This window comes from Fukomys damarensis, unplaced genomic scaffold (assembly GCF_012274545.1).
Source record: "Fukomys damarensis isolate Sample0158 unplaced genomic scaffold, DMR_v1.0_HiC HiC_scaffold_30, whole genome shotgun sequence".
Classification (NCBI taxonomy): domain Eukaryota; kingdom Metazoa; phylum Chordata; class Mammalia; order Rodentia; family Bathyergidae; genus Fukomys; species Fukomys damarensis.
Window position 1 is genome coordinate 17,610,852 of NW_022900942.1, and position 20,532 is coordinate 17,631,383.

The window sequence follows — 20,532 nt, forward strand, 5'->3', positions numbered from 1 at the left end:
ATCCAGGAAGGGGGCAGAGGAGAACAGTGTGCATCATAAGCAAAGTCACTGGTGTTGCAGTGTCTAGTGAAGAGATGCTGAGTAACAGGCAAAGAAAACCAGTTCTGCACTACCATGGTGCTGTGACGTGCGTTTCAGTGACATATTGGAGGATTGACGTGTCAACCAGCATCTTTTAAAAATGACATATTTTCAAATACTTTTGAAAAATTGTACTGTTTAGGCCTATATTGTGAAAGCCAAACTTGAAGTGAAGGGTAATGCCTTAAATTATCAGGTAATTTCATTAGAAATTTTATATTAATCTGTATCGTGACAATCTTAATTATAATTTGTTTGGATTATGGGAATGTTAAATACTCAGCGATGGATTAATTTATTGAATGTGCTTCTAGGAAGCGGGAATGTGCAGTTAGAAGATGTGGATCAATGGTGGTGAGTTTTTGTAGGATGTATCTCTCACTGGTGCTCTTTTCCTGTCCTCTACTTCCTGGCGTGACTTCACCATGCACTTCTGCCATGTTGTTGCTGCTTGGAACCAGTTAACCATGGACTAAAACCTCTGAAACCATGAGCCAGATTAACCACCTTTAACTTGTGGATGTTGGAGATTAACTTGTGGATGTTAGTCCTAGCAATGGGAAATCTGCCCAATCTACCTAGAATTAATTTCTTTCTTTTTCAGCTTTGTTGCCAAGGCTGACCTCAAACTAGCTATCCTCTTGTCTTAGCCTCTGAAATAACTAGGCTTACAGAATGAGCCACCCTTCCTGACTCTTTTTCTTTCTAAAGATGAGGATAGATTCCCTAATTTACTCTAAAATTTAAAAACAATAAAAGGTAGATTTAACTGCATTACATTGGCCAGACTATGCTAATAAGTATTCCTTACATGTCAGTAGCTTAACATAATAAACATATGCTTTTGCAGGGTGTTGGCATTTTGAGACAAGCTCTTGTTATTTAGTTCAGGCTGGTTTTGAAATCACTATCTAGCCCAAGCAGCCTATGAACTCCTGCTACAGCCTTCTGAGAGCTAGGATTAGAGGTGTGTGCCACCATATCTAGCTAATGAATGCATGCTTACTTATTTATTTATTTCATCTGAGACTAGCTCTCACTATGCAGTTCAGACTAGCCTTAAACTCGCTGTATAGCCCAAGCTCCCTCAAATTCATGGCACCTCTCTTGCTTCAGCCTCCAGAGTGCTGGAATCACCACACACTCAATATGTACTTTTAATTCAAAACCCAGTATTGTAGGGGTCAGGACTATCCCTCTGTCTTGCAGGTATATCAACAAAGGTACATAACCCCCAAGATTTCTGTAGCAGGTGAAGAAGTGGCCAAATAATTTCATAGGATTTTTTTTGTGGGGGGGCAGGCTTGCCCACTTGGCCTGCATTACAGTAGCATCCCCAGCGCCATGATTTCAACATGTGTAGGAGGCTGAGAAAATATTACCTTGGCTTTATGAGTTTTAACAGCATGTTCTCCTGGCACCAATATTTTCATTTTACTAGATATAATGAAAAGCAATCCTCTCCTATTTCTGTGACCTCTTAGAGACAATTTTATTACATATTTATGATATTGTTGCATGCCAGTTTTTTTGAGATACTTAATAGTCTCCTGTATACATGACTTTTTGCTTTAGTTGAAAAGAAAAAAACAACCTCACATCTCTCTAAATTGTGCTGTTGTACAAGATTTTATGAAATTAAGTTTTATCAGTGTCAATTTAATATGCTGATTAAATTTAACTAGGTTAATTAGGATCCCATTGACCACTTCAGAAAGTTACTATAGAAATAATGGTAGTCCTAAGCCAATATGAAATTTCCTTTTAGAGACAGTTGTATCAGAATTCTCACTAGTGTGAAAACTGACTCAGCAGAAAAAAAGTAACTGCTGTCAGTTGCATTTGATGCCTACACAAGCAACCTTTTTCTGGTTAGTTCCCAAGAAATTAATGAACAGATTTTATTCTGCTTAGTTTGGAGAACTGATAACAATCTCACTCCTAGATAATGTGAAGGAAGATATGACCTTTCATTTTCTAAACTTTTAAGAATTATTAAATTACTCAATTAAAAAAAATCCCTGCACCATACTGAGTTCTTTTCATATCAAACTGTAATGATACTGATTTATCAGATAAGACCAATTCTCCATACCCTAGGCTATGATCATCTTTTCCTTGTCTTTTGACTTTGTGAAAGGTTGAATATTTTAAAATGGTAAAGTGGTTTTCTTCTCTTGACTTGCACAGGCATTTCTAACTGATTAAATCAATAAAGCTATTCTTTCCTTTCCCCACAGAAGAGAAGGATGGCATGGGACTACATCCTGACACTATATATACAAAGCATAACCACAATACGTACTTTTCCAAAACGAAAATATGTTAAACCATGGTATATTAAAAGCACTTTAATTGCTAAGTATATACACATGAGAGTAATTTGATGGAGACAAGAAGCATAAAAGATATGGAGAAATTGTAAAGTGTTATTAATATTTGAAAAGTGAATGTGAGTGCGCTCAGCGGAATGGAATGGAGAACAGTATTTCATGATAAGAAGTATGAAGACACAAGCTCTACAGGGTCTTGTGTTAGAATATGGGAAAGTTGTATATGAAGATGAACTTTGAAAAACTGGTCTAGAAACTTCTGAATATAATTAAAGTGGTTTTGAATCCTTTCTTAGCAAGGTACTGTCTCCATATATATAAAATCTGAAAGATTCAGTTAAAAGTCAATTTTCCAGAAATGAGTAAGAACGTATTGGGCATTTCTATATTTTGATATACTGACATTTTTAGCATCATTTACTTATTTTGACAATATTAACCATGTGTTTTAAGGTGATTTTCCAATCTATCTATTTATATCAAAACCTGGACTACTGAAAATAATCTGAAAAGCAGGCTAGTGAGTCCTACATCACACAGAATCCACTGACATCAGCTACCCACAGTGAAAGCAGCCAGGAACTCCTTTCTCAGCATGTCATTGTGGCTTGGATTATTGTGGAAGAGTTAATGATTTACTATTTAAGAATATGTAAGGTTCAAATGACATATATTTACTTGTTCTAAATGTCATACTTAAGTAGTAAACACTTTTCAAAAGTGGATCTAACAAGCCTGCATTTATCATTCTTTACTTATTCATTCCCTCTATCCCTGTCTCCTTTTCTCTCCCTTTGTTTCCCTCTCTCTCCCCCTTGTCTGCACACATACTCATGAATGTCAAGTATTTTCAAAGTGTTGCAGCTGATACAAACAATATCATGGGAGGATTCTATCCTCATAAGACTAACAGCCTGTGAGTGAGGGAGAAATTTAACCACAAAGAGAAAGGCTAGTGAAAATTAAAGGTAAGGTGTTGGGAGAAAAGGGGTAATAATACATTTAAAATAGAATTTATAGACAATACAATGTTAAAATTTATAGCAGAGTGAAAAGCGTTCCAGGCAATGGTAACAGGAAGTAGGTAGAAATTCCTGATTGGGAAGACTATGCAGTTAGTGTTCACTGGTAGATTAGTTTGGACCAGAATGTTCCAATTATCATCAATACAGGTCACATAAAAATATAAGCTGTGTGGCTGAAATTTCCTATCCTTTAAGCACTATAAATTTGGAAAGAATAAAATAAATTTTCAAACAAACAAAAATTTATGTTGTGTTATGAATATGGCTAAGTAAATGTTTACACTGCAAGGATGAAACAATTTCCTCTTTTTAAGTTTTATAATTGTTGTCGTTATATATATTTTACATGTAATTATTCTTTTTCACATACTGCATTCAGATATTATACCTTCTGTTTTACATCTCAGACTTTAGTGAGCATGACTTCACTGCTCTGTTCTCTATTAGGTGAATGTAGGCAGTGTCTAACTAAACACTTTGCTACTCAAAGAGGCTTTGAGAACAATTGATTGCAGCCAACTTAATAATCACTGCCCATTACTAATCTAGCTGGGCACATTACCAAAATCTACTGATAGTCCCTGAAACCATTTTGAAACGATTTTTTTCCTCAAAAAGAAGAACTTCAAAAGAATAAGAAAATAATCTATCATATGCTGTATTTTATCATTCAAAATAGAATGAAAATTCAGTTTATCACATCAATCTCAGAGGCTTAAGCTGAGCAATGATAACATAATTTGACATTCCTAGAACATCCTTCACAACTTCCATATTTGTATTTTTGTCCTATCTTTTCAACTGTTGAATATGGTAAGGAAGGGTTACTTTTACTTCAAATTTTTTATAATAATATACAATAAGAAACACATTCTCTTACCGATTCAGCACATACACTTAGGGGCACACATGTAAGCACACACACACAACAATAGAGATGGTATTATCACAAAACAGTATTACAGTGTTTCCTGGCAATCTCCATTTTATTTGGATTCACTTTGTTTTACTTTAACTTCTAAAAAATATATTCTATTTAATATCCAGTGAAGCTCTTTTATCCCTTGTTAATAATTTGAAACTTATATTTAAAAAATGTAAAGCAATTTGATTTTCTGCACTTTTTTTGAAAAATAATTAAAATTAGGGCTATTTTTAAAATTAATTTTATTAGTACATTTAAGTAAGGTATACAATATAATGACATTTGCTATTGGAAATTTGCACCTTTACATAATTCATCTTGATTTTTATCTTTTGCCAATTCCCCTGCCCTCCCTTCAACCCCTCCTTACCTCTTTATCTATAAAGTCTTTGTTCCATGGATACTCTTAAGTGAAATAAATAGGACACATGTAAGTACTGAACAGTTTCTCTAGTGAGAGAAACTGAAAGTGTAAATAAGGACTAAAAGATAAAATGGATAATGTGAAATGGGAAGAAAAGGAAAGGAAAGAAGCAAATGGAATTAAGGCTATTCTTTAATCATTTCTGCTATGTTAATATCTGCCTTAACTATCATGTATCCAGTTGAGTTTTGACAGTTTGTTAAAGTGAAAGCAATTTTATATTGACTTGAGGCTACAAATGTTTTCAAAGTAATAACAATACATCTATACTAAGAACACATTTCATTTGTTCTTGTCAGTAAAACAATGAACTATTTTATTTATTTTGATACCAAGAATTGCTTTATAGATTTTAAGGATATAGCATTAACTATAGCATAGTTCATTAGTTTCTGTGAACATTGACTTAATGAACTAAACTATCATGTCAGAGAGCTTGAGACAATTGTTAGAGTTTTTGTTGTAATGTTAATGAACACTACTTTTGAGTAGAAAAGGATAAGTTGCATTCTGGGACATTCTTAGAAAATTTTGTATTTTGTGTAATCTATTAGATTTGATATTATTGTGTCTTCATAACCTTAGAAATGTAAAAAAGACAAAACATTTTTTTTTACTACGATAAGGGTATTTTGGCTTTATAACTGAAAATATTTTGGTCTTCCCAAGTACAGACTTATATTTCTTTAAAAATCTAAAATAAAAAATTAAAACAAAAAAAAAATTTGTAAAAGTACTTCATATTGTCAGCTGTGTTAGACAACATGCTAGACTTTTCAGAAAATACCTTTTAAATCCTCACAAAAATCTTCAAGGAAAACATTTTTTCTACCTTTTAAAAATGCCCTGAGTTTGCAAAGTAGATAATACGACAACCACAGTGGTGATGGAGGCCATAATGGGGCTGAGGTGGCCCCAGTTGCAGGCCGGCAGCAACTTCGGCAGTCTGCTGGAAAAGTGAAGTACTGACGATAAGCCTGTACAGACTGACAAGTGGGATGAGCCCACTGTGAAAAACTCTGGCTGATTCTGCAGTAAGGTCCTTCAGAAAAAGTACAAGTTTGTGGAGAATTCTGGTCTAGGGTTGCCTCACCATGTGTACCATTTTTTTTTCTTTCCCATCGTAGCCTTTCATTGGTTTCCAGAGTCCAAGCTGGTTTTGGCTTTGTGTGTCATACCATAATTTCTAAGGAGAAGGATTCTGACAATTTATATCTCATGTAAGGAGAAACACATCTTTCTCATGGCTCACAGGAAAAATCCTACAGGGATGGATTCTGATTTTGGCAACTATTCTCCAGTCTGAAAACATTCAGCATTAAATACACTGGGAAAGTGACCTTCACAGTGGACAACAATGCAACAGAGGCAGTTTCACTAAGTTGATTGCTGAGTTTCTGACCACGGTGAGATATTGGTCATGGATATATTTGAACCTGAAATATCCAGGCTCCTTGACAATCTTACCACAGAGAGAACAATACAATAGCCAGTTCTAAAAGCAGCCTTCTCTCTGTTGGATCATACTAAATTCCCAGGTGGGCTCAGGAAAGAAACAGAGAATGTAAAGTAGATAAAGTAAGAAATATTTAAAATGCCCTTATTTTGTCCTGAGATTTTAGTCCCTTTTGGATAAATACGATATTCCACCACAGATAAGAGAAGTGGTAGCTCTGATCTGTAGCTGTGGCTTCTTTGGTGTGTTCATTGGGTTGTTTTATTTGCTTCTTTAGAAAAGACTTTTTTCTAAAGCTGTATATAGTTGCTGACTTTGTTTTAATTCTTGTTTCAACAATGATTACCCTAAAGAATTCAAGTTACAGTTTCTTGTGAATGAGAGCTTTCCTCCATACATCGTTTTTGTCTGGATGTATACATGCGCCTTGGAGAGAAAATTTTTAAAAAGCTTTATAATTCATTTAAAACAGGCTTTCTGACTGTTGCTTTTTGTATTCTTAACCAATTAAAGAAGCAAGTTGTGTTTTTAGTTTTATATGTTTTATGTCTTCCATTAGTAATATTCCTGTTGTTTGTGCCTTTTTCTAAAATTTTTATAATAAAAGGAAAGATGATGTAGAAAAAGATATCTTTAAAATCTTTAAATAAACAATATTTACAAGCTTTTAACTTGTCAAATCTGAGTTGCTTTTTTTCACTACATTTATTTTAATTATTAGAAGATTACTACAATTATGGTGCTAACAATTTAACACCACTTAGGAGAAAACATGTACAATGCACTGTGACAATTTTACTGTAGTATGTTGTCATCTTCATCAAAACCTGAACAAGGCTCTATCTTCCCCCACTTAAATTGTGAACTCAAAGAATGACCCCCTCATTTTATCTGACATAAAATGGCAGATTTAGTAGAAAAATGGGAAAAAAATCATAGCGGTATCTTAATACTGCTAATGCACACCTTACATTGAGAAAATAATAAAAACCCTCAGTGCAGAGAAAAACGTGTTCACCTTTATGAAACTCAAGGAAATATCGAAACTATTATATTCTTGATACTTCCTTGGGGGTAAATATGTAATCCAACAGCATTTTGAAAAGGCATTCATGTGACTGACATGCATTATTTATGATTTTCTTTATATGTTTACTACAAGTTAGTAATAGGTGTTGTTAGAAGGAATGATATTGCAGAAAGATGAGAATAAGGTGGGTCAGTGGACAAATATTGCAAAGAAGCAGAAAAGAATGATAAAAATGTAGTCTCTTCATTTACTTTCATCTAATATTTCAATGCAAAGTACATATTATTCAGACATTGTCATATATATTGAACTAAAAATTTTAGTCACTATCAGTTATTTTTTCTATCTCACACAGTTAGTAAAACTCATGTACTTAGAAATAATTAAGAGCAAATGAGGTAGTATCAATATCTGCATTTGAATATTAAATCAAATTTGCCTTTGGCTGCCTGATTTGTTCCTAAAATACAATTTTTTGATCTATGAAAATTTTAGAACTTTATTGAAAAAAGAAAATACTGAGTTAATTAAAGCTAGACTATCATTTTGCATTAAAAACTAACATTAATGTGTGCTTTTAATCAACTTTTCTTCTATGTGCTGTATATATGTATGTATGTATATGTGTGTATATTATATATAAATATATATTCCTTTCTTTTTCTGGATAATTGCACTTGTTAAATTTGCATTGTATAAGTTTTCTCACAGTTTTAGCACTCTTCTTTCTCTATTTGGTGTTTATTAAGTGAATAGAATGTCTGAACATTAAAATTATAAAGTTGTAAAACATTTTCTTGATGACTTTTTTAAGCCTTTGATAATGCAACATTCCATTCTCTGAGGGCATATACTATATTTAATGTGGATATTTGCTATATTACAATCCTTTGGTGAGTAGTTCCGTTTTTAATGAAAGAAGGTGAACATTGTAGTAGTATGCAAAATTAGGATGCACTCTTGATGATCAATTAATAGCTTTTTAAATATTAAAATTATATTCTTAATAAATTTCTTATAAAATTAACAAAAAGGGACGAGAAAGTGGCAGAGTGTTCAGTAACAAAATTCAGTCTTTCTGAGATCTGGAATCCAGACACATGGAAAATAAGTTAGTTAAAAGAAGAAAAGTAGATTACTGACAATCAGGCATCTATTGATCAGAAATTTGGAAGCTATGGAGAAGTTGAAGAAATGGATTACAGTGCAAAGAGAAGAATACAGCTATCTGGAAGCTTACCCTAGCTCCCAGGAAGAAGATGCCTATGCAGCCACAAGGTAAGCACCCAAAGAGAAACAGTAGACTGGGCCAGCAGCATGGAACCTAGGAGGAGCCTGAGACTGTTATGAACTGCAAAACATCGTGGCGTTTTGCTGTGAGGTGACCTGTTCTACAAACCAGGCAATAGCAGGAGAGAAAGTTGAGTGTGGTGCCCACCATACTGCAAGAGAGTGCTAAATCAGGTATCATTTTCCAAAAGAAAAGGCTTGATTATTTACATCTGGGACTCACAACAACAAAAAACAACTTCTGGTTTCCTACAGTGATTGGTTGTGAGATACAGTTGTTAACAGTGGAGATGTTAGAGAATCCCTGAGAACTTTAAGCTCACATTGGGAAGGACATGGCCCTATCCTTTGCAGTGAGAAGGCAGCCTAGGCTTGCACTGCACTCAGAAAGAGCTGGGTTTGACAGTGCTGGCCTTTAGTACTTGAACTCTTGCCCTGTTGCCTACATTTAGCGCAGATCTGAGGTGTCTGATTGCCTTCTGCGTCTACCAACATGAGCAAGGAAAGAACGTGCCTGAGCCTGAATTCTTGTCACAACCTGAGGTAAACACAGGGGCCTCTGAAACAGCAAGGCACCTCAGAAACATACAGACTATACAGCTAGGCCAAGAGAACCATGCCTAGCTATATTCCCAAACTAGAAAGAAACCATTCATTCAAAAATACTATATGTATGTATATATACATACATACATATATATCAAACATTTTGAACTCATATTCTTTACTCAGTCTTCATGGTTTATTTGAGTTTGAGAAACTTTCCTTTGACCTTCTTCCTTTTCTTCTTCCCTTTTAATATTTTCTGATAATGTTTTCCCTGTATTTTTCTTTTCTTGTATTTTTCTCTTTTAGTATCTTTCTCTTGTTATTTTTTGTATTACTACTATCTAATTCTGTATGATTTTATTCTTTAATAAGATCCTTTGGCTCAGTTTTCATTCCCCTCTCATTGTTTAGTTTTTCAAATTTTTCTTGTATTCTACAATTCCCAATGCCCTATATCTTTACTAGTATAAATGTTAGGCTTTATTTATCTTAAGATTGTTATTAATGTTTAAGTAATTTTTATTTTCAGTGGAAGTATAGTTGTATTTAGTAGATATTTACTATATGTTAATACTTTAGTATTCATACTACAATTGTAGGCATCTTTTCTATGGATAAGTGAGATATATTACTGGTTCTTATGTCAATATGCAGCTGGTTTTGAATACTATTAGTGTTGCTGATTTACTTGTTATTGCCAAGGTCACATAGTTTTTGATATTGATAAATTTTTTCTAAGTGCATATATCCATACTGTTGTAAAATCAGCAATACTGTGGATCATTCCCTGAATACTGGATACTGTATTACATTACATCCTCCCCTACCAAAATAATACAAGAAGTTGTATTTTGGGACAGAAGCACAAGATAATAGTTAACCACATCCATACTGTGAAAAACAGTGAAACATCAGTGAAAAACAGATTCTAACTAAAGAGATATTTCCATACTAGCAACAAAGTTTTTCCAGTAAAAGTGCCCACAAATGGCAAAAAACAAAACAAAACAAAAACAAAGAAAATAAAAACTAGAAACTTGAGAAGACAAGGCAACAAAATGACTTCCAAAATTCTCAACAGTCAAGGTGGACACAAGCAAAATCCAAACAGGTGAATTATTTCAAATGATTACAGAGGAAATTAAAAAAAATCGATCAATAAAATGATCTGCAAGCTCCATGACTATATAGTTAACTGTGTAATGGAAGTAATAAAACAAAATGTAGGAAGTTGACCTAAACAAATTGATACAAAACATGAATGGCCAGTTTAGAAAATAACTGGAGTCCATGAAAATATTCAAAACAAATCCAGGAAGTTAAATGTTATATTGAAAGTATGAACAGCAGAAATGACCAATATAAGGACAGATTGTCAGAATTAGAAGGTAGGGTATCTGGCAAAGATAGCTTAAGAACTATGAGATAAAATTTGTAGCATCAAATAAAAATATACCAGATAGCATGGGATGCATTGAAAGCAGTTATAAGAAGAAAGTGTAAAACTGTGGATGTAAACATCAAAAACCAGAGAATTGGGGCTGGGGATTTAGCTCAGTGGTTTGGTGGCCTGCCTTGCAAGCTCAAGGACCCAATGTCAATACCCGGTACCAAAAAAAACAAAAAAACAAAAAAACAAAACAAACAAACAACAACAACAAAAAACAACAGAGATTTAGTAATCTAAAAGTCCTTATCCAGATCCTAGAAAAACCAGAACAATCAAAATATAAACTTAGTTTGAGAAAGGCAAGTATGAATATAGAAGAAATTGTTGAAATCAAGACCCCCCCCAAAAAAAAGAAGAAGAAAAGAAAGGAAACAAAGAATCCATGAAACAGGGCTGTTTTTTTAAAAGAATAAACAGACAAATTTCTAACGGATCTTACAAAAAGGGTTGGGGTAAATCAGTGCAATTAGCAGTGATGAAAAGGTGAAATTACAATGAACACTGTTAAAATCTAGAAGATCATTAGCAACTACATAGAGATCTTATAATCTAATAAACTGAAGAATTTAGAAGAAATTGGTAGGTGTATACAAATTTCTAAAACTGCAGAGCAGGGAGATATAAAAAACATGAAAAATCCAGTAACATGTAATACTATTGAAGTAAAAACTACCAACTAAGAAAAGCCCATAACATGATAGATTAACTGCCAAATTCTGCAGAAACATTAGGGGAGCTCTAATGACAATATTCTTCAAACTCTGATGAAATGGAAAAAAAGGAGTACTCCCAAAGTCATTTCTGGAAGCTAGGATTAGCCTGACTATAAAATCAGAAAAGGACTGAAGAGAACAAACAAACAAACAAACAAACAAGCAAAATTACAGGTCAATCTATTTAATCAATATAGAGGTAAAATTCTTCAAAAAGTTATCAGTGAAGAGAATTCCATCCATCATAACAAAGATACATTATGATCAAGTATGATTCCTCCCAGAGATGCAGGGATGGTCCAAGATATACAAATCAATAAATATGTAATATAACACATAAACAGATATTAGGGGAAAATTATCAAGGTCATCTTAATAGATGCAGAAAAAGCCTTTGACAAAATGCAAAATTAATACATGATAAAAAACGTAAAGAATGTAAGTGTAGAAGTATATTATCTCAATCTGATAAAAGCCATTTTTCACAAAACTACTGTCAACTTCATATTAAATGAGGACAAACTAAAGCTTTCATTCTAAGGATGTCTGCTATCACCAGTCCCATTTCAATATAGTTCTGGAAACTTTAGCCAAAGCCAACAGACAAGACAAAAAAAAGGGGGTATGTATAGGAAAGAAAGAGGTCAAATTATTATTAATTACAAATTGCATACTCATCTACATGGAAGACCCAAATATTCCACTAGAAGTTTTCTGGAATTAATCAAATTTCATATCATGCAAGGTTACAAAGGCAACACTAAAAATTAAGAGTATTTTGGTATACAAATGATAAACTCATAAAAAAAAAACTTAAGGAAACAATACCATCCAAATAGCATCAAGAAAAAGAAAATACTTAGGAATTAACCTAAAGAAGGAAGTGAAACACCTCTACATTGAAAATTGCAGTACTCTGAAAAAGGAGATCAAGGAGGACATCAGAAAATGGAAAGATAGTCCATGTTCCTGGATAGGCAAAACCACTGTAGTCAAAATGTCCATCCTTCCAAAACACACATGCAGATTTAGTGCATCCCAAAGTACCAATAATATTGTTCACAGAACAAGAAAAGTGTTATAAAATTCACATGAAACCAAGAGACTTAGGATAGGAAAAGCAATTTTGAGAAGAAGAGCAAAGGAAGAAGCATCACATCACTGAACTTCATGTTTACGACAAAGCCACAGTGATTAAAAAACTAAAAGTGTAAATAAGATTAAAATTGTACAATTAATAATGTGAAATTGTAAGAAGAGGGCTAAAGGCATTGGGAAATGGGAAGGGTAGGGGAAAGGAAGGAAGGGAAAAGGAAAAAAAAATATGAGAAAAGGAAAACATTAAGTCTTTGTAAATAGGAAAGGGTGAAGGGGGTGAAGGGAGGGCAGGGGTATAGGGAAAAAATAAGAACCAAGAAACATCATGTAAAGGTACAAGATCCCAATGATAAATGCAACTGTACTGTATACCTAAAAAGTACCAATAAACTCAATGAGAAAAAAAAACTATAATATTGGAAACAGCAACAGACAAGTAGCTCAAAGGAACATAGTAGAAAATGCAGACGCAACTGCAGGCCTTTCAGCTACCTCATTTTTACAAAGTTTCACAAACTTATGCTGAAGAAAAGATAGCCTCTTTCACAAATGGTTCTGGAAAAACTGACTACCCATCTGCAGAAGATTGAATATAGACCTGTATCTCTCATCTTGCTCTACGCTGAACACAAAATGGATCAAAGATATAAATTGTTTTTTTCGTTGTTGTTGTTTTGTTTTTTGGTTTCTTTTGGTACTGGGGATTGAACTTTGGACCTTTTGCTTGCAAGGCAGGCAGTGGAAACACAGAGATAAATCCCCGACCCTTAGATATAAATGTTAAAGCATAAACACTTAATCTACTGGAAGATAACTTAGATAAAACTATTGAAGACATAAGCATAGGCAAGGACTTCCTGAACAAAACTCCAATTACACAAGAATCAACAAATGGAATCATAGTAAATTAAATAGATTCTGCTGAGCAAAGGAAACAATTAAAAGAGCAGTTATTCAGAATGGAATAAAATTTTTGCCTGTGTTGCTCAAAGGATGCACATCTAGAATATTTAAAAATCTCAACAATATTATAACCCTCCTAAAGAAAAACATAATGAAATATCAAATGAAATGAGTAGACATTTCTCAGAAGCACAAATGATTAACAAATACATGAAAAAATGTTCAAAGTCTATGGCCATTAGGCACATGTAAGTTAAAGTAACAGTGATAGTCATTTGTACTCCAGAAAAAAGGGCTATCATCAAAAGATAAAAAAATAATAATGTTGTCAAGGGTTTGTAGAAAAACGAAACTTTGCACTTTGTCTGTAAGAATCTAAACTAGTACAAGCAGTATGAAAATTAGTAAGGAGATTATGAACCCAATAGTAGAAATTCCATTAGACCCAGCTATTCCTGTTCTTAATAAATTTTTCTGAAGAAGATAGACATCATATTACAGTGATACAGGCATACACATGTTTGTAGCAGCACAATTCGGAGCAGCTAAATGTTGGAAGTAGAATATGTGTCTATCAACCAATAAATGGGCTAAAAATGTGGTACCACAATGGACTACTACCTTGCCATAAAGAAAGATAAATTGGATTCATCTGTAGGAAAATGGATGCACTTCGGGGCAATAAGTGAAATAAAACAAATGTACAGGCTTAAATATCATATATCTTTTCTTATATGAGAAACTCAAAATAGAGATAAAGAACAAAGTAAAGCATAGATAATGAGAAATAGGGAGACTGATGTTTTGCAGATGGGAAGGGGACCAAGAGTTAGAGTAAGGACAGAGGGAAGGCTATGGGATTTTAAAAAAATAATTGTTATATTTTATGTACATATACCAACTCCACATGAATAATGTAGTCATTATGTATTATAAACATACACTAATCAATAAAATTGAAAAAAATTAGAGAAATTGTCTTTGTTGCCATGATTTGTTATTATCTCAATGAAGCAGGGCATTGATAATATATTTGAAAATGTGTTGTGAACTCTTTGTGTGAATTTTAATTCACATTTATAGTTCACACTTGTGCAATGAGTCTAAAAGATATATATTGCAAAAAAAGTAATCAAAATTATATTGTTAAATAAAAACAAATAAAAAAGAATGTATCTATTTGTACCTCCTTAGCTAAAATGGTCGAGGAGGTTTAAAACAGTGGGTGGATGTCTTTGTGCCTGGAGCCATGATTCTCTCGGTGAATAGCTTGGGAAACAGATTTTTACATCAGCACACTCTAAGAGCAAAATTCCCTGTAGAAGATTTATATTACACATATCACGTGAATGTAAGTACGGCATTTATTTTTTCATGCAATTTCCTGTTTGTTCTTAAGCATGAATATTATATTTCCTCCTTTATGCCTTTCAAAAATGAGATATTTTGAATATATGCTGCAGTTTCCAGAAAGTTTGAAGAATACTAACAAATTAAGCAGTAAGTTTGTGAATTTTATTTGTTTGTTTTGATTTTTTTGGTCTGCTTTGGCTCAGACACTTAAGTATATAGCAATCTAAATGGTAAAATGCTGCTGAATGAACAGGACCAATTTTACATCATTAAAAATGAGAAAATTCCTATAGTTTTTCTATTCAATGTGGACAAAATTAACCTCATGTGAGTTAGTAAAAAAAGAAGAGAATATATAAGATCTGTTAGATTGAATTTTAACTCATTCTTTATGAAGTAGATGATTCAGACACATCACGTTTAAATACAGTGGTTTCTAGCAGAGAGCAGTAGATTTTTTTTTTTTTTTTTTTTTTTTTTTTTTTTTTTGTACAGGGGATCGAACTCGGATCCTTGTGCTTGTGAGCCAGGCACCAGAAACACTGAGCTAAATCCCTGGCCCAAGAGAGATTTTTATGATCATATTCAAGCAATTTTTTTGTGGCTCCCAAATATACTATTTATTAAATTGCTGTGTAGTTTATTTTTCAGAGAAGACAATAAGGACAAATTTTTTGTATTCTTAAATTATGTATTTTGTATTCCCGAATTTAATTCTATTACCCTGGGAATATTAGAATAATTATTGAATTGATGTGAAAAAGGACATTATTTAAATTATGCAAAAATGTTTGCATAGCTTAAAAATATAAACTGAATAGGAAAGGAGAAATTCTGAAAAATGAGAAACATTTATTTTTGTGATCAATAAATGTGATATAAATGCTCTACTTTCTTAAATTTATTTATGTTGCTCCCAACAATTTATGAAAACTTAAAGTTTATCAGCTTCCAAATGTTCCTCATACAGTGGATGTCCAAAATGAATTTGTCAGCAATGTACAAATTAGCTGCGGTAGCATGTCACATACATCTCATCAATAAAACTGTTCCCACACAGTGGCAGATCATTCAAGACAGACTTTGAAAGCTCTGAGCTCAATGTGTTATGTGTGTTAGACATCCCAGGATCCATTTATCCTCACAATGCTTCAGTCATTCATACTGGTTATTTTGTTCACACCGTCTTGTGTTTAGTCGATGAAAAGTTCATCTTAATCAGATCATCATGCAAGATATTAAAGTTGGCACGTTAACATTAATAATTTAGCCAAAAGAAGAAGTCCTCCATCATTATCCTGTTCATGTTGACAACTTCCAGATGTATGGATCATCTGGTCTGTTCAATGAGGCATCTGCAAGAGGGTAAACGAGACCCCATTAAAACACGAAACCACTCTAAATAGAACCCATGACACCAGTCAACTTCCCTTCCTCCCTCCCTCCCCCCATTCCTTCCTTGTTCTAATACCTGGCCTCACTCTTCCATAGAATTCTTAGTTTTTATTTTTCTGAAAGGTTTCATGATGACTTCAGAAGGTGTTCTTTTTATTTTATTTTTTTATTCTTAAACTTGTGTTTTCACCTGTACTGTCCTCCCTACCTGATCTAAATACTACCTCCGAGAATTTATAGGATATAGATAGATAGATAGATGATAGATAGATAGATAGATCTATATATATAAAATCTAACTCCATATTACTTTGTAAATAGTTCTATGTCTACTTTAGTCTCTTTTTTATCTCAGGAAAAGATAATATATATACACATGCACACAAACACATATACAGGTGCATATATACTTTATTTTTGGGGTTGTTTTTTTTTTTTGAGACAGGGTCTCACTATGTAGTTGAGACTGACCTGGAACTCCCTACGTAGCCCAGGCTGGTCTTGAACTCATGGGGATCCTCCTGCCTCAGCCTCCCGAGTGCTGTGATTACAGATGGGCACCATCATGCCTGGCATTTTTTACTGTATGAAAAAAAATCTCTGAACACTACACTCACATATGAACATATAGATATATGAATGTTTTGCACTTCCAAATGCACTTTATGTGATAAATACTGCCATTGTGAGTTATCTAAAGCTATTCATAATACAGAAAATATAAATTCAGTGGATTGACTGTTTTGATCTTTTATAAAAATCAATCTTAAAAGGTCAATTTAGAAAAGTTATTCTCACACCAGTTTTGAGCTCTTCTAAATTAGACTAATTCCCTCCCCTGAACATGTTAATCTTAGAATAATCAAGTGATGTGTCATTATTAGTTTCTTTGAAAGAGCTTATAAAAGGACAAATGGCCTAAATATTCTGGACTCAATGAATAAAGCTGTTAGTAATTCTTGTAGTCATTTATTTGCTCAGGAATGTGTTTTTCATTTGTCCAACACCAGACATATGATTTAACATCATTGAAATATGACTGGTAATGAGTTGATGTATCTAAAAGTATTGCTATTCTATATTAGCCATAAGTATTCAACATGGGCTTCAATATAAAATCACAAAATAAAGTAAAAGAGGTACATGCGTCAGCAATCTGTATTCTTAGCACCTTGAAGCTGCTATTTCCTGATTGTGACAATCAGTTTACCTTTTCTGGTCTTGGTTTTCTTCAATGAAAATAGATGAAATAGTTTCATACTGTGGACCTCTACCTTCTTCTGAAAATGCTCTTCTCTCTTGCTGCCCTTGAAGCCTCTCATCTTTAGTGCTACTTTACCTCTCCAGCAGCTTTCATTTAGTCTACTTGATATCTACCCACCTTCACCTCCCACTCCTTGAAATAGTGAAGTTTTGGGCAGCGTCTTCAACAGTTAGTTCATATTAGAATCAATATGCTTAGAGTCAATGTTTAAAAACACTTTATTTCCCTGTATTGGTGATCTATATTTGGTTGATCTCTGTCAAAGTTTGTACTAGTTTGCTAGAGTTGCCATACCAAGTGTGATACATTGGATGTTTAAACTACAGAAATAACATTTTCCTACATTCTGGGAAGTTAGCAGTGCCTGATAAGGTGTCAGCAGGGTTAGTTTTCTCTGAGGGCTGTGAGAACCAGACACAGGTCTCTCTTCCAACTTTGTAGATGGCCATCTTTTCATATTTCTCTTCATAACATTTCCTTTCAGTTTGTGTTTCTGTGTTCAAATTTCCCTTTGCATTAAGAACATTAATTATATTGATTGATGTCCATCCCAAAGACCTTATTTCAACTTTATGTAAAATCTTATTTTCCAATAAGTTTACTTGCTGAAGAACTAAGAGTCAGGATCATCATATGAATTTAGTGGGGCAAGGGAGAGTTCAACCAATAATATACTTAAGATAATATTATTTCTTATGTCTAGATGACCCCCAAAGCCTCATGTGGTCATAGTTATGGCTTTTTCAGAGGTGGATGAATCTAGAGTGTGTGATTCTGGGATTAATGGTGTGTGGTTAGTAAATTAGTCCATTGATTGGTTTGATATGGTTTTGGGTAGGATCAAGGGTGCCTCACCCTGAGTTTGAGTGCTACCTACCCTAAGAGCAAGTAGCCTGGATAAAAATATAAGGGACAGAAAGAGGGCTAGTGTTGTCGCTTGTCTCATTCCTTATTGCTTGCTGCCTTCTGCCTGCTGTGGACTATTTCCCTCCACGATGCCCCTCTGCCATGCCACCCTGCCTTGAAGCCAGCCAATTATGGGCTTAAACCTCTGAAAACTGTGAGTGGAAATAAACCTTTCCTCCTTTAACTTTGCTTTTTAAAAATTTTTTAATTGACCATGTATTGTGTTTAACATTTGTTTTCCATGTTATTTTAATATAAGCTTTAATTTTCTTTTGAGAAATTTTCAGAAAAAAAATGAAATTGTTCTCTTTTTGGTTTAGCAATGGACACTATTTTAATGAATTTACTGAGAAAAATTATCTTCAGGAGGCTCTTTGCTAAAATGACTTTGTTTCACAGAACTGTATAAAATCATTTTTTACCTTGGTCAATTTAATATATTGGTAGTTTATAAAACTCCTTAGTTTTATAGTACATGAAGACATGAATTTTTAATGTTACGGGTACTTGAAGATATAAAATATATATAAAAGTCATTAAGAAAAATGACAATTGTGATGATTTTGTTTTCTAATTTGATCTTAAATATGTTTCTTTTGTCACTAAATGAATGCCTTATGTTTACACAAAAGTAAACAACTTTATTTATTTTTGGGGTGTGTACTGGGAATTGAACTCAGGTCCTTGCTCTTGCAAGGCATCAGCAGAACCGCTGAGCTAAATCCCCAGCCCCTAAACAACTTTATTTTCCATCCATCTTTCTTCTTTGGTACATAAAGTAGTTTCTAAGCTTTGTGAACTTGGGAAAACATGAAGAGGGCCTATTATGTATCTAAAAAGTAGTGGTGTCATGAAGTTTAATTATAATCTTAGTACAATAATTAGACAATTTGCAATATGGCTGTCAATTTAATGTAATTATTTATTTTTTTGCTGACTCAGAATTCACTTATAGTAATCTTGCTTTTTTCTTTTTAAGCAAAAGTTGGAAATATTATACTCTCTTTGTGGAAATCTCATTGTTGAATGAGGAAAGAAAAAAAATCATAAAAATTGATTCCAATAATGGATTCAGAGGCTCTTTCAAATATTGATAAAGGCTATAAAAGTCTGTCTCTTTCTCACTTAATTACTCTTCTAGGCTTTGAGTAAACAGTTAAACAAAAGACACCATTGTAACTAGCTGTTTCTGTCTTGTACCTATTAAATGTGTAAGTTGCCTCACCATATTCCTCCTAAGTGGAATATTAGCTAAGATTGGAATAGCTTTTTCAATATAACTGCAGCTAAATTCTTATTAAGTTTAACCTGACTTTGAAGGGAAAAAAAGACAGAAGTAAGATGTAAATGTTAAAAGATGTTAGAAGAAACTAAAAATATTTCATTTAAAATATCCTTTTAGATAGGGAGTGTGGAGTGTTTTTAATGTGGAATAGAGTCCTTGGGATCATCTGGATAACTTTTCACTTCAGTTGGAGATGTAAGTGACGTTTCAGAGATTGATTAGTAAATCACCTATCTGGCCTTGAATAGGACCAGAGAAATCTGCCAAAAATCATACTATTAGTTAGCTCCAGACTGGCTGTGGATTTTTAAAAATGTTTATAACAAATACAGGAAGAATTTCCTGTTTATATTCAAGCTTTCAGCCACATTTAATTATAATCATTTTTGTATATATCAAATTAATCCTCTGTATTTAAATAGCTGTCTCTGTTTAAAAAAAAAAAGAGTCTTTTGTCAGACGAAGTCAAAGAATGAAACTGGGGACACGATGAGGATGTATTTATCGGAAATATAAGAGGAGAACAAATGAGTCCTGGGAAGTGAAGTGTCAAATGGTTCCTTTTCTTTTGGTCTTATACGGATAGGCAGAGCAGGGGACTTGTTTAGTCATACAGTGATCTCCTATCACAGGAGTTTGTGTGGGTTTTGAGTAACTAATTGCGGTTTAGGCTCTGTAATGTACAGATTAAAGAAAACCAATTACTCAGCTGATTGAATTTAAAGAAAGCTAGTAGCATTTCTATGTTCTCTTCCGGAAAGTTCAGCCAGGAGGTAGGGAGTTGTTAACTAACTTAACATATTCTGCCTGAGAAGTTTCTTTCCTAAGAGTTAAGGTTCTTATTTTAACTCATTATCTCTTTTCTATGTTTGATTTTACGTTTCTAAACTTAACTAGCTGTATGGCTTGCATTAGTTCTTAACTCTGGAGTATGTACTCTTTTCTTTGTAATGAGCCATGACATCTAAGGTTCTATCCCTTACTAGCTGCCTACTTATAAACTATCTAGTCAAACTGCCTTTTATGGTATCATCAGCCTTTGTAATTACTTC

General features: G+C 33.4%; 1 pseudogene; it reads left to right on the forward strand.

Annotated features, from left to right (window-relative positions):
* The first annotated feature begins 5,686 nt into the window (after positions 1-5,686).
* Positions 5,687-6,277, forward strand: LOC117283738 (annotated as a pseudogene).
* The last annotated feature ends 14,255 nt before the right edge of the window (positions 6,278-20,532 follow it).